Source organism: Pelophylax lessonae (genome assembly GCF_965119305.1).
Source record: "Pelophylax lessonae genome assembly, chromosome: 7".
Taxonomy (NCBI): Eukaryota; Metazoa; Chordata; class Amphibia; order Anura; family Ranidae; genus Pelophylax; species Pelophylax lessonae.
This window is the reverse complement of record NC_138774.1, coordinates 107,751,102-107,766,014: the sequence shown is the minus strand read 5'-3', so window position 1 is coordinate 107,766,014 and position 14,913 is coordinate 107,751,102.

Genomic DNA, 14,913 nt, shown 5'->3' with positions numbered 1-14,913 from the left:
AACAAGTTTTAATAAGAATATTTTGATTAAAAAAGAAAAGAAATTTAGTAGAGACAAAAATGCGTTACAACAAGTTAAAGCATATAGATGGACCTAAAATAAAAAGTTCAATAATTTTGCGAATAGAAAAGAACATTTCGCTAATCTCTTTTATATTCCTCCTCCAGTCTTCCCTTAGCCGTCTCTCAGTCCTCTAATAATATCCAAACACGGGGACGCATGAAACGCCAACACCAGGAAGAACCTCTTCCGGAACAAACCGTTAAGAAATCTAATATGGGCAAAGCCAACAAGGTAGGAGCTTCCCTATTTAAAGCCCACACACAACATTTTGGAGAGACTTCTCCACACCTCCCCAACTCACCAACCACTAATGTTGCACTAGGCCAAAAGGATATTGGTCCTTCACTTACTGCATCTTCTACAATTGATCTTACTGATTCAACTTTTTTAGAACTACTTCACTTAAATGTACAAAAATTGACTCCAAACTCCCAGTAACACAATCACCTCCTTCCCTCTCTAGTCTTCCACCTATTGAAACCCAATTGGAGCACTCTTACTCAGACCTATCCATTATTAACCTGTCTAGTCACAAACTCTCTGAAGAAGAGGTTTGAATTTTTGAAACTTACATCTTTTTGCCCATAAGTTAAACTTTAAAGTTATGTTCCACAAGGAAGGAGATACCGAAAAATCCAATACTAACAAGGATCCAGCTTTGGACACGCTGATCTCACTCCTGGAAGAAAATGAGGACTTGATTGATCGCGTGGACCTATCTAAACTATTAGCGGATATTGACCAAAACTACACCCCTGCTAAAAACAAAATTTCGTCCCTAACCAAAAAATCTGATAAATTTCCAAGCAAAAACCTTAACCCTAATATTACAACTTTTGTAAAGCTGATAACCAAAGATCTTGAAAATCTTAAAGTATACCCATCATCAGCACCGGATATTACAACTAAACAAAGACAAGCCATTAAAGATTTAGCCGAAAATCACTCAATTGTTATCAAGCCAGCAGACAAAGGTGGGAAAGTCGTCCTGATGGACTCCAACATGTACATTGATATGTGCCTTAAAATTCTTAATAATCAATATTGGTACAGACGCATTACTGCAGATATAGTACTTAAATACCATTGAGAATTCTCTGAACTTATAGATCTGGCTCATCTCAATGGCACATTGTCTAAACATACGTGGGAGTTCATCAGAACAACATTCCCTATTACCCCTACTTTCTACTCACTTACTAAAATCCACAAACATTCTTCAAACCAACCAGGTAGACCCATCATCTCTGGCTTTGGATCTATTACGGAAATTGCTAGCAAGCTAGTCGATGAGTATCTAAGACCTTATGTACTGTCATTACCCTCTTATGTTTGTGATATAATTCACTTTTACAGATTATTGAAGACATAGTTGCTACCCCTGAATCTCTCCTTGTCACAATTGATGTTGAAGAGCTATACAGCTCCATCCCACATGAAAACATACTTTGAAACATACTTTGTTTCAACAGAGTAGGCATGACCTAGCTTACAGTGAGTTCATTCGATCCCTTTTGGAGTTCATTCTATCCCATAACGTATTCACATTTAACGGTTCCCACTATCTCCAGGTACAGGGGGTAACGATGGGCACATGTTGTGCCCCATCCTATGCCAACCTGTACCTGGGGGAGTGGGAACACTACTTCCTCTCTGAGGAGTCTTTCTCAATGTACACAGACCACATTGTAATTTGGCACCGATACATTGATGACATATTTGTTTTATGGGATGGACCTTTTGACCCTCTCAATAGATGTCTGGAGAGAATGAACAAGAATTAATTCAATTTATCATTCACCATGAGTGCAAATGAGTACCGTGTGTCCTTTTTGGACATTAAGGTCTATAAAGGCGAGGATGCTACCCTCCGCAGCAGCCTGTTTAGGAAACCCACGGCAGGCAATACAATCTTGCATGCCTCCAGTTTTCACCCTAAACCATTAGTCCAATCAATACCATACAGTCAATACTTACGTATTAAACGTAATTGTACTGCTACTACCACCTTTGAGACAGCTGCCGCGGAACTACGAGACAGGCTTCTGCGGAGGGGTTACTCTAAATCCATCCTCAAAAAAGCCTATAGAAAGGCTTGTGAGAGGGACAGACAGCAACTTCTATACCCTCCCCCTCGCAAGGATGACAAAATCTTGAAAATTATTACAACATTTTCTGATCAACATCTACCGAATAGGAAAATTGTCATTAGGTATTGGCATCTGTTGGCTATGGACCCCATCTTGGGATGCCATGCCCCAAAGATCCCCAAGTTTACCTTTAGAAAAGTGCCAGCATTGCAGAATAGACTAGTACAAAGTGAGTTTTAAGGCGACAATGCATCAGACCCTTGTAAATACAAGGGTACATTTATGTGCGGTAGCTGCAATTATTGCAGATACATGTACATAAATAAACATCCAAGACTTACTAATGGTCCAAAATTTGTAGCTAAACATTTTGCGAACTGTCGCACTTTTGGGGTCATCTATCTTCTCCTTTGTTATTGTGGCTGTTTCTACGTAGAGAAAACCAAACTAGAGTTCTGGAAAAGAGCATACCAGCATATCAGAAGCATGAAGACATGCAATCCAGAACTCCCTCTAGGCCGCCACACCACTCTTGTACATGCTGGCAGATTCCCTAATATCAAATTCTTAATTTTGGATAGGATTCATCTTAATCCAAGAGGGGGAGACTGGAACAAAAAGCTCCTACAAATGGAATTAAGATAGATCCATCTCTGTAAAGCCACACAGCCTCCTGGTCTCAATGAAATTATTTATTTTCAACCATTTCTTGAAGGTTTTGTTTCAGGAGGCATGGAAAAATGAATTGACTTGGCTACTTGTCTGTCTTTTTTCCTTTTCTTTGTTTTTCGTCCTTTCAAAGTCATTGACTGTTGTCTCTGGCTACTCTGTTGTGATTCACTATTTATATTGTAGATTCATAATTTGGACTATTGGATATATAATATTATTATTCTTTGTTTATGCTATAACCTCCCACCCTTCCTAAATTGTTGTGATTGCCAAGCTGTGGTCCCTGTGTTATTGTTGATTCAAGGTGTACATTAAACTTTATGCTATTGCTACATCAATATGTGGACATTATGAATCACTCCAAACTGATTTTGAGATATTCGGTATATTTCTTATTTTCCATATTTTTTTATTCAATAATGTCTTCAATCTATACAGATCCCAGTCTCCCGATGCTTCCCCAGGTGGTTCTATCCTTCTTGGTCAGCCCGGCACGGAAAGGGCATCGTTCCCTTCAACGTTTGCCCTTATTGGAGTATTTCATAACATCTTTGAGTCCCTCTGCACTCTACGCATGCTCCAACATCTCTCTCCGCCTGTAAGAAGAGGCTCGCTGTTCAAAGTTGTGTCTCTGTTAAAACCCGCCGGGACTTGGCGAATGCGCATGTGCGAATGTGCGGATGCGCGAACGCGCTCACGCAAGCCTGCAACGTGACAGATGCTGGCGCCATATGGGCTATTTAAACCCAGCCTTTGCTTAGCTCCAGTGCTGCTTTGTCTTCAGCCTTGTTGACCTGAACCTGCTAACCTGTATCTTGCTTACCAGTACCAGACACGGCTTGTCCTGACTATCCTCTGCTCTCCGCCTGCACCGACCCTGGCTTGTCCCTTGACCTCCGCTCCAGTCTGCTCCTTCTGGTTTCTGTATGACCGTTTGGCTTCTGACCTGGCTTGTCTCACTACACTCCTGCCACTAGCACTAGTTGCCTGCATACCTGCTTATTCTCTGTACCTACCCGGCTATCCCTGTCTGTGGACATCAGCCTGCCTCCAGTTACATCAGGCACTCATGCTACTCTACACTCCGGCGCCTCCTGTCTGCACTCAGGGGCCCCGAGTCAGAGGCATAAGAGAGGCCTTCCTCATCATTCAGGCTCACTCTCAGGTACGTGATACCGCCATGGCACGCACGGTACGCACGGCAGGAGAACTTCCGTGTCGGTGGGACGCAGAAGCTGGTCGCCGCCCCATTACGTCATCCTGCATCGCCGCATGTGCGGATGACCGGTTTTTCGTGAAAAAACCATACCCGTAAAAATTCCATGCCCTCGTCACTTCCGGTGCACCTACGTCAGCACCTACGTCATTCAACAGCTGAGGAGCTCACTAGTACGCATGCACATGTGCGTATGGAATTTGCACAGTAGGGTGTTGTAATGTTACACCGGCTCAGCAGTTACATTAAAACAGCTCGGCTGCAACATGAGTCATGTCCGCTCCTAACCCTGTCACTTCCCTGATCTTGGCTACTAAATGTAAAAGCGGCGGCGGGTGTATGAAATCTAAATCACGGAGCCGAGATCATACACCCGCCGCCGCTTTTACATTTAGTAGCCAAGATCAGGGAAGTGACAGGGTTAGGAGGGGACATGACTCATGTTGCAGCCGAGCTGTTTTAATGTAACTGCTGAGGCCGTGTTACGTTACAACACACTACCGTGAAAATTCCATACCCTCCGAGCATGCGCACTAGTGAGCTCCTCAGCTGTTCAATGACGTATCCGGAGCTGTGAGCATGCGCAATGATATGCTGCTCAGCTGTTCCATTACGTTTCCAACAGGAAGTGACGTGGGTATGGAATTTTCACGAGGTATGGTTTTCTCACGTTACACCGGGACGACGCCGAGCTACGGCGCCCCAGGAAGCCCTAATCGGAGCCCAGCTCAGCTGATTTGGATGTCAGCAACTAGTAGGAGACCAGCTGTGCCCTATTATTACATCACAGGTAACATTTAAATGCACTCACTAGCCGTCATTAGCTCATTGCCTGCTGTGAGCTGCGGTCATATTAATGCGGTGTCCTTAATATCTAAAGGTAAACTGAATCCTTATTTATTTCATCTTTTCTTGCCACTATCACTTTGAAACCAACTTACTAACTCTGCGTGATTTAAAGAAAGGCTTTTACTCAATTTATTTTTCTTTCTTTTCATGTTATATAGGGATTCAATTCACAGAGACTCTCCCAAACCCACATACACTTGTTACTGCTCTATATCCAGATACATTTTTTGTGCATTTTTGAGGTTTTCTTCTTTTTTCTTGTCTCATGATTCCTTTGAGACATATATATATATATATATATATATATATATATATATATATTTTTTTTTTTTTTTCGAACCTCCCCTTTTCTGCTTTCTGAATTACTCTAGCAGTGTCCCATAGCTCTACATATATATATGTATATATATATATATATATATATATATATATATTCTTTCTTTTTTGAATTGCAATTTGTATGCCAACACATTTATAACATACTTTTTTGCGGTAATCTATATAAAGAGACCTGTTCTACCTATTATATTATATTCTTTTATGTCCCCCTCTTTCTTGGCTTGTATATACCAATAGGACTACCTCTTTAACCACTTAAGCCCCAGCCCTATTTCGGACACTTTTTGTTTACAAGTTAAAACCAGTATTTTTTCCTAGAAAACTACTTAGAACCCCCAAACATTATATATATATTTTTTAGCAAAGACTCTGGAGAATAAAATGTCGGTCATTGCAATATTTTTTGTCACGCAGTATTTGCGCAGCGGTCTTTAAAAACGCAATTTTTTTGGAAAAATTTTGAAAAATCACATTTCACTGCAGTTAAAAAATACTAAACAGTAAAGTTAGCCCATTTTTTTATATATTGTGAAAGACGATGTCCCGCCGAGTAAATAGATACCCAACATGTTACGGTTTAAATTTTTTAATTATTGCTCACGCTCTGGCGATCGCGGCGATACCTCACATGTGTGGTTTGAACAGCGATTTAATTCGCAGCTCGACTTCCGCATACGTTTTTTTTGTGCGCGAGCTAACGGTGACGGGGGCGGCTAAAAATTTTTTTTTCCTATTTATTTTATATTTTTTTTAACTTTATTACACGTTTTAAAAAAAAAAAAAAAAATCTGATCACTTTTATTGCTGTCACAAGCAATGTAAACATCCCTTGTGACACCAATATGTAGTGACAGGTACTCTTTATGGAGGGATCGAGGGTCTAAAAGACCCTAGACCCCTCCACTACACTTCCATGTATGCAAAATGCCGAAAACTGCGTTTTTGCATACAGACATTTTTTTAATTTGCCACCTTTTGCAGCACAGTAACCCGGAAGTGACGTCATGGACGCAGCCTCCGGGTTACGTCATCGGAGACCCGATCTAAGCCGTTTCCAGCTTTGATCGGGACTCCATCCAGCCAGCGGACGTGCCGGCTGGGTGGAAAGTCACGGAAGACGGGTAACGATCGAGCGGCTCCCAAGCCGCATCGGTCATTACTGACGGAAAGCCGACCGCTGGCTCTAAACCAGTGTTTCTCAACTCCGATCCTCAGGGCACACTAACATGCCAGGTTTGCAAGAAAACTGAAATACGTCACAGGTGATATAATTTGCTGCTCAGTGATTGCAGTATTCTAGTCTGCATCTCCCCAAGGTTATACCTAAAATCTGGCCTGTTAGTGTGCCCTGAGGACCGGAGTTTAGAAACACTGCTCTAAACAACGGTACCGGGATGGTGTCTCTAGCTAGAGGCATCATCCCGGTATACTACCGCAAAGTTTGCCGACGTAGGGATACGTCACTTTGCGGTAAGTAAGTATTTAATATACCTCTTTCTCTTTTTGGGTCTTTTCTGCCATTCTGGTTTTGTTGGTTTTCAACTATATTATTTTAATATCTTATTTTCAATTTCTATTTTATTTTTCTTTCTGTCTCTCATGCACATTCTGGACTTCAATCCTTAATAATTAATAACAATTTTTTATTAGGGCTCCATATCTATACTGGACTTCAGCTGTCCAACAGGCCCCACCTGTGGGATTCATGCCTTGGGTGAACTACTGGGATACTCATCTCTCCTTTCTTTTTTGGATGCATATTGTCACCTTGACCCACTACGCAGGCTCTCACAGCTCGGTTTGTTTTTAATATTTTGCAAGCAGTGTAAAACGCTACATAACGCAGTGGATGTAAGTGTATGACAGAAAGAACCAATGAATATGCCATTTGTGTATTTTCTTATTTTTTTATAATAATTTGATATATTAATTATCCGTTTATTGTCATCTACTATAGAAAAATACTGTAAAGTCAGAATTACCCCTGATGAAGAAGTATTGTACTTCGAAACGCGTTGGGTTTCTTCTACTGCAGTACCTGTTTCATCTGTACCATATGTAATATTATTACTGTTTGCCTTTTTTAGCTTGCTATTTTTTCAATAAATTACTTTTGTGTAATATTATTTGTAAATTCATTTGGAGTGCCTTTAACCTCCCTGGCGGTATGATTCTTTTGGATTTTAGGTGCTGAAAGCGGTACCATTATTTTAGGTGCTGAAAGCATGTAATTCTTGTGAATGAGCAGCCCAAACCAACTGTATACATTTATTATACATATTATATATATATATATATATATATATATATGTATGTATACATATATTATGTATACATATATTATATATATATTATATATATATATATATATATATATATATATATACGTATATATATATATATATATATATATATATATATAATGTATACAGTTGGTTTGTCACACTCGGGAATACCGCTAGGAAGGTTAAAGTCCCACCTTCAGGGGAGCTAATCTCTGTGCAACAAAGAAACAGACAGAAATGAGTAGCTGACGGTGTTCTAGACTTTCCTAACTCTACTAAAGAAAAGCGGACCTTGAAGCATTTTTCATCTTTCCATCTATTAAATCTTCCGTCCTTGTTGTTTTAACTTTGGATAGTAAAACATTTTTTTCCTTATTTCCGTTAGGAATGGGAAATTAGAACGCTCTCTAGAGGTGCTTAAAGAACTTTCTCTTGCTTTGCAGGAGACTCTACAGGTTCTACTCGTGTAAATGCCCCCTTTATTGCCTTGACCAAGGCGTCACAAAGGCAAAGGGACTCATCTCGCTCTGCCTCACTTTCTGAGGTCTTTATAAATGGATAGCTTGGTTAGGACGATTTCAGTTCTACCTGGCCATCCCTAGTGGGAGAACACTCCATAATGGCTGTTGGACTTTGCACTCTTTTAGGGTTTTCTGCACTATGCGCCTCACCAGAGATTCCATTTGCTGGAAATCACCATCCCCTTCTCCAACTGCCTGGGCTTAGTATGGCTCACACAGAGACTTGCCCTCCGGGACTAAAGTCCTGCATCATCAGCAGGCTCCTTCCTTGGTGTGGCTGACATGACGGTGAATGTGGTGCCTAAAGGAGGGTTCAGAGCTTCTGCTATGAAGGCTGGACCTTGATGGTGACCAATAACTACTAAATCTGGAAGAAGAATGTTGATGTAGTGACCTAATGAGGTCTTTATCATCTTGTGCCGTGTATTGTCAATCTGACCTAGAAGGACTTAAAAACCTAAAAGAAAAAAACAAAATAGGGTAGAAAAGAAAAGGGTTAAAAACCCAAAAGGAGTCCCCAGGCAAGGGAGGGAAAGAAAGGGTTAAACACACCCTCTCATCTCCGCTACACAAGGGCTGGCCACAAGGGGGAAAGGCAGTGATATGTCCGTAGTGCGGAAACTGCACAGACAGCCAACCTGCACAGGTGATAGAACTATCAGAATCAAACACACAGGCAGCACACAAGGGTGTTATTGCAGAGCATATACCTGTAATGATTGCACACAGCATTTAGGTAAACAGCTGCAAGCTGCCCACAGAGAAATCCCAATATCAACAGTACTGACCGGTGATAGAATTTCTCCACTGTAATGACACCACCGCCGCCCACAGTATGCATGCGCTGAGTCTCTGGGCAGGAGTAACCCGGGGACGCCATGCCGCAAGAGAGAGCGTCTACTTGGAACGCAAATGTGCTCCAGCCGCATTAGGCTGGAGGACACTAGAACCAGAAAAGAAAAACAAACACACACAACTTCTGCCATGGAATATGCAAATTACAAATGCTGCCATGGATTCTGTCAGGAAAGAGTGCTTGCACACCTTGGTGAGCAGTTGCACCAACCTGATTGACATGCATCATGGCTCCAACACGAGAGATATCATTTGAAACAATGGAGAGGATTATAAAACATCTTCAAGAAGGTAAATCCTCACGGAATGTTGCAAAAGATGTTGGTTGTTCCCAGTCAGCTGTGTCTAAAATCATGACCAAGTAATTAAATGGGAAGGTTGTTAAAGGGAAGCGTACTAATAGATCAAGGAAGACATCAAAGCATCAAGATAGAAAACTAAGCAATATGCCTTAAAAAACAGAAAATTCACAACAAAACAAATGAGGAACAAATGGTCAGAACCTGGAGTCAATGTCTGTGACTGAACTGTAAGACATCGCCTAAAGGAAATGGGATTTACATACAGAAAAGCCAAACGAAAACCATCATTAAAGCGTCATCAAAGTTTTACCCCCCCCCCAAAAAAAAAAAAAACAATGAAGATCCTGTTCCTTTAAAGCATTTTATACAGCACAGTGCTTGTGCTGTGTAATTTGGTCCTCTGTATCACCTACAATACCTGACTGATCCTGCCAGTTTCTGCCCTTCCCCTGTAAACTGAACATGATATATCATGACTGCTGAGCCCTGACACCATGGTCAGTTTACCTGCCTCCTGCAGCCACAGCTCTCCTGTCCTCTTCTGTCTCTTCCCCTCCCTGCTTTCTCCTACCTGTGTCCTGCCCTACCCCTCCCTTTCTACTGCTGAAAAACCCTTTAAAATCTTATATAATCCTCTTTTTTCCCCAATGCTAGGTGCTCCTGTCACTGAGCGTTATTAAAAAAAATGTAGTTTCTACCTGTTTTAAGAGCACCGCTTGGCCGTCATGGGACCGGCTGGCTCTCTCCTCCTCTACTCCTCCCCTCCTGACTGATTTTAGTGGGGGAATCTCGGCCCTGCCCACTGCAGCTTTCAGGCGGGGAGAGGAGAGTGGCAGCGGGTCACGTGATAGCCGATCGGTGCTCTGAAAACAGGTAGAAACTGCATTTTTTTTTTATATAAAACAGTGACAGGAGCACCTAGCATTAGGAAAAAAAGAGGATTATATAAACTTTGCAGCATGGTTTAACAACCACTTTAGCACCTAAACAGAAAAAAACAAGGTTACAGTGGGCTAAAGAAAAGCAATCATGAACTGTGGATGACTGGATGAAAGTGATATTCAGTGATGAATCATGAATCTCCATTGGGCAGGGTGATAATGCTGAAAATTTTGCTTGGTGCCGTTCCAATGAAATGTATGAAGATGAAGATAACAGTGATTAACCACTTCTGGACCGGAAGGATTTGCCCCCTTAATGACCAGGCTATTTTTTTTTATTCTGCACTGCATTACTTTAATGGACACTTGCGCAGTAGTGCTGTACCTAAATAAAATTGATGTCCTTTTTTTCCCAAAAATAGAGTTTTCTTTTTGTGGTATTTGATCACCTGTGCTATTTTTAATTTTTGCGCTCTAAAGAAAAAAAATCGCGACAATTCTGGAAAAAAAAAACAATATTTTTCACTTTCTTCTATATAACATTCCTAAAAAAAAAAAAATTTCCATCCTTTTAGGCCAATTTGTATTCTGCTACATATTTTTGGTAAAACAATCCCAATAAGCGTATTTTGATTGGTTTTCGCAAAAGTTATCGCGTCTAAAAACTAGGGAATGATTTGAGTAATTTTTATTTTTTGTAGCACCCTGTCAGAATGTTTATACTGCTCTGAATATAACAGTGTCTATTTATGTCAATAAGCAAAGATCTGTGCAGATGGAGAATCTTAACTTATTTCCACAAATCAATATGTAGCGAATTATTTTTATTGATTAATTTCTTGTTAAAAGCATATACCAATCTTAGTGAAAACAGTCTATAGTATGGAATATATAAGAATATTTATTCATGAGACATGTAATCACGATAAATGATCAAACTTGAGATGACACAAAAAAATAACTTTACATAAACTATGAACTTCAAACAATAAATGCAATGTGATTTGTAGCTCAATAATGAAAGTGAAAATAAAGCAAGATTACGTTTTATCCAGGTATATTATAAACCACAAATTAATGGTCTATATAATCAGACCACAATTGTCTGCGCAATGCACAGTCTGATAGTCACTCCACTGCAGATGTAGGGAGAATAGGCTATGCAAAACGTGAGACTAATACGCCAATATGCGCTAAATCTGATATTAATAAAAAATGTTATAAAAAAAAACAAAAATCATCTCTTAGAGAATACGGCTGGGATTGTAATCTTGTTACCCTTAAATATGAAATGTAAAACATTTAAGGAAGTACATAAATGATATTGAATAATATTTAAATAATTAGCAAGGCATATTTACCATATTTAAAATGGCTGCTAGCTTAGAATGGTCATTACCAGAGTCCTTAAGATGGCTGCCTTTCCAAGATGGTGGCCAGGTAGGGAGGAGTTTCGTTGGGCATCCCTCAAAGTTTCAGATACATGATGGAGCAAAATGGAGTCTGTGTAGATGAGTCTATGCATGGCTGTAGTAGCGTGTGTATTGTATGTGTGATGTATGTTGGGCAAATGTCATGTGTCTCTCTCTCATCTGAGTTTTCCTTTTTATATGGTATAGAACAAAGGACTATTAAAATTACCATAAGTTAAACCCAGAAGGAGTAACATGATCCCCACTGGTTGGGATAACTTATCCATTAACTGTTGATGTCATTGGGTGATACCTCTTGGTCAACCAGTATATGGATATTAAAACTATATGATTTCTCCATTTAAGACTATCATAAAACAACATAAAAAGTATCCATGCTCTCATCTATTACATGTCCATTTAATATCCATTATGTATCTAAATGAGGAATGAATCTTGGTAACACCATAATATATTATTAATATAATATATATATCTATATATATTGGAAATGACTTTTTAACCTAAGACTTCAATTAGTAGTAGTCAGTCACCAGAGATGGCAGTCTTGTATTGCTCTTAGCTTCAGTACACAGAATATTACAGCATTATTTATCTTCAAATAAACTTTGCACCTTATATTGACAAAGAGCTTACCATCTCAGACTTCCTAGAGCCTGGCAAGGTTAAACAAAATTTTATGATGCTTTCTACAACTTACAATTTACAAATGTTTACTGAAGCCTCTCTTGACATACAGAGATGAGTCATCAATATCAGTTTAACTTTCTATTAGCAAGGATGAAACAATTATAATATATAACGGTTTTCTACATATCTATGTATGTTAGTTATATATATATTTCATTGTTAATATTCTGTTACATATACGATTATAACATATCTGTAAATCTTATTTTTAAATGGATTTAAGCACAGAAAATACTGTCTAAGGTTTATGGTTATCACACAAACAATATTATCTTGGTATAGCGTATTAGACTTATATCTAAGGAAAGTCAACAGACTATTTATTTATTACCTTAGGTCAAAACAGCATGTCTTGGGTAAACCTGTTGAATAGGCACTTTTTGTTAAAGAGATTTAACCTTTCAGTAACCTAACAAAAATGGATGTCATTGCTTCATATTTCTATATAGAACAAAATATAACATTTCATTTTCTTCTTATTTAATCTCCCCAAATAAGCCTGACAACCCTCCTAGTGGGTGCTAGGAAAAGTATATGGGTGACCCTGCCTGCTTATCAGGGGGGCCTTGATTGTCCAGTTAGGCTGTCATGTGCTATTAGGTGTGTCTGTTGAGCTTGGGGAGTCTCCCCACTGTACTCAATGAGGGCTATCATTGGGCAGTGGAGAAAACCTGAACAATATCACACCCATAGAGGGCAGAATATGCCGCAATGCATCCTGGGAGGGTGATATAAGTCTGAAAGGAGCACGTGACAGGACGTCTTTGGCGGGAAGCAGAGTCCCAGGAGGGGGGTGACGGCTGTCTCTCCTCCTGCTAGTGTAAGGGAAGGTGTCCCGGGCAGTCGGCCTAGAGGACTGAAGGTTGAGCTGAGCTGCAGAGAGGAATCCAGTGTGCTGAGGACCGTGCGGAGCTGTTGGGGCTGGATTTTCCAGGAAAGCAGAGTCGTGAGTACTGTAAAATGTCCCAGGGTCTGCCTAGGATAGGAGACCACTCCTGGAAGGTCAGAGGGATCCAGGAGTAAAGAGGGTGCTGGTGCGGGCCCTGAAGTGTTAAGAGCTGCAGCAGTATTTCAAGTAGCTCCCTTAGCCAGGAGGGCACAATGCCTGGAAATTCTGCTACATTTTTTTTACTAATAATGGCGGTGATCAGCAATTTTTAGCGGGACTGTGACATTGGTGCAGACAAATCGGACCCCTAACTGACATTTTTGGGGGGACCAGTGACATTACTACAGTAATCAGTGCTAAAAATATGCACTGTTGCTGTAATAATTACACTGGCAGGGAAGGGGTTAACCCAGGGGTGATCAAAGGGTTAATTGTGAGCCTAGGGGAGTGTTTTCTAACTGTGTGGGGGAGGAACTTGTGAAATGAACTCAGAGACCCGTAATCCTAAACAGGCGCTCTGTGATCATTTCAGAAAGAACAACAATCTGCTGTGTTTACAACAGCTGACCGTCCTTCTCTCTCAGCGCGGAGTGATCGCGGGTGCCCGGCAGCAATCACGTCAGCATCCTTGCTATCCTGTGGGGGCGGCTCCAGGAGCGCTCCCTCGAACCGCCGTACAGGTATGGAAATTTGCGCAGCCGAGCCAGTCTGCCTCTATATATATGGGGCGGACAGTGGGCAAGTGAGTAAATCTTCACTAAATGCACAAGTTTATATCAAGATTTTGGACACTTTTCCTATTCCATCAGTTGAAAGGATGTTTTGTGATGATGACATCATTTTTCAGGATGATAATGCATCTTGCCCTAGGGCAAAAGCCGTGAAAACTTTCCTTCAAGAAAGACATATAATGTCAATGGCATGGCCTGCAAATAGTCCTGACCTCAATCCAATTGAAAATCTATGGTGGAGATTAAAGAGAATGGTCCATGACAAAGCTCCAACCTGCAAAGCTGATCTGCCAACTGCAATAAGAGAAAGTTGGAGCTGGATTAATAAAGAATACTGTTTGTCAATGGGTAAATCCATGCCTCAGAGAATTCAAGCTGTTGTAAAAGCCAGAGGTGGTGCAACAAGGTACTAGTGGTGTACTGTAGTGTTGTTTTTTTTTTTTTTTCACGATTCCATAATATTTTCCTCAGAATTGAGTGATTACATTTTTTTCCCTCTGCTTGAAGCAAAAACAGTTGCAATTGACTACAGTTTTCTTTCTTTTTTTTCTTTTTTTAGGTGTTTCTTAAAGCCAGAAGGTTGGAATGTTAAATGGAAATAGTTTTGAGGCATGTCTGTGATTAGTTTTTTTTTGTACACAATTGAACAATTGAATGAACATTTTCCATACTTTTTGCCAGGGGTTGTATATGATTTATTTTTACAAAAAAAAACTCTTCCTGTTCTCTGACAAAAAGAAAGCCTTTGGTACACCACTCTTTGTCTCTATTTAGGATCGCTGTGTTGGCAGTGGCAGCACCGCCAACACAGTGATCCCAGATCATTTCTGATTCTGGTATTCAGTATCCCCTGTACACTAACCTACAAACAGTAGCAACCCTGAGGAGGGGGGGCCTTTTCCCCGAAACGCGTTCGATTGACCATTTTTTGTTTCTTCTAATAAATTACCACAAAATTTACCTTTTTCTTTTTTTGCATTTCTTTAGGTATTGGGCACTCCCTCCTCCCCTACCCCTCACATAATATATTTTATATCATTGTTAATACATATAGCAGTAGGAAAATTATTTTAACCAATGTTTCGGCCTTGAAGTTA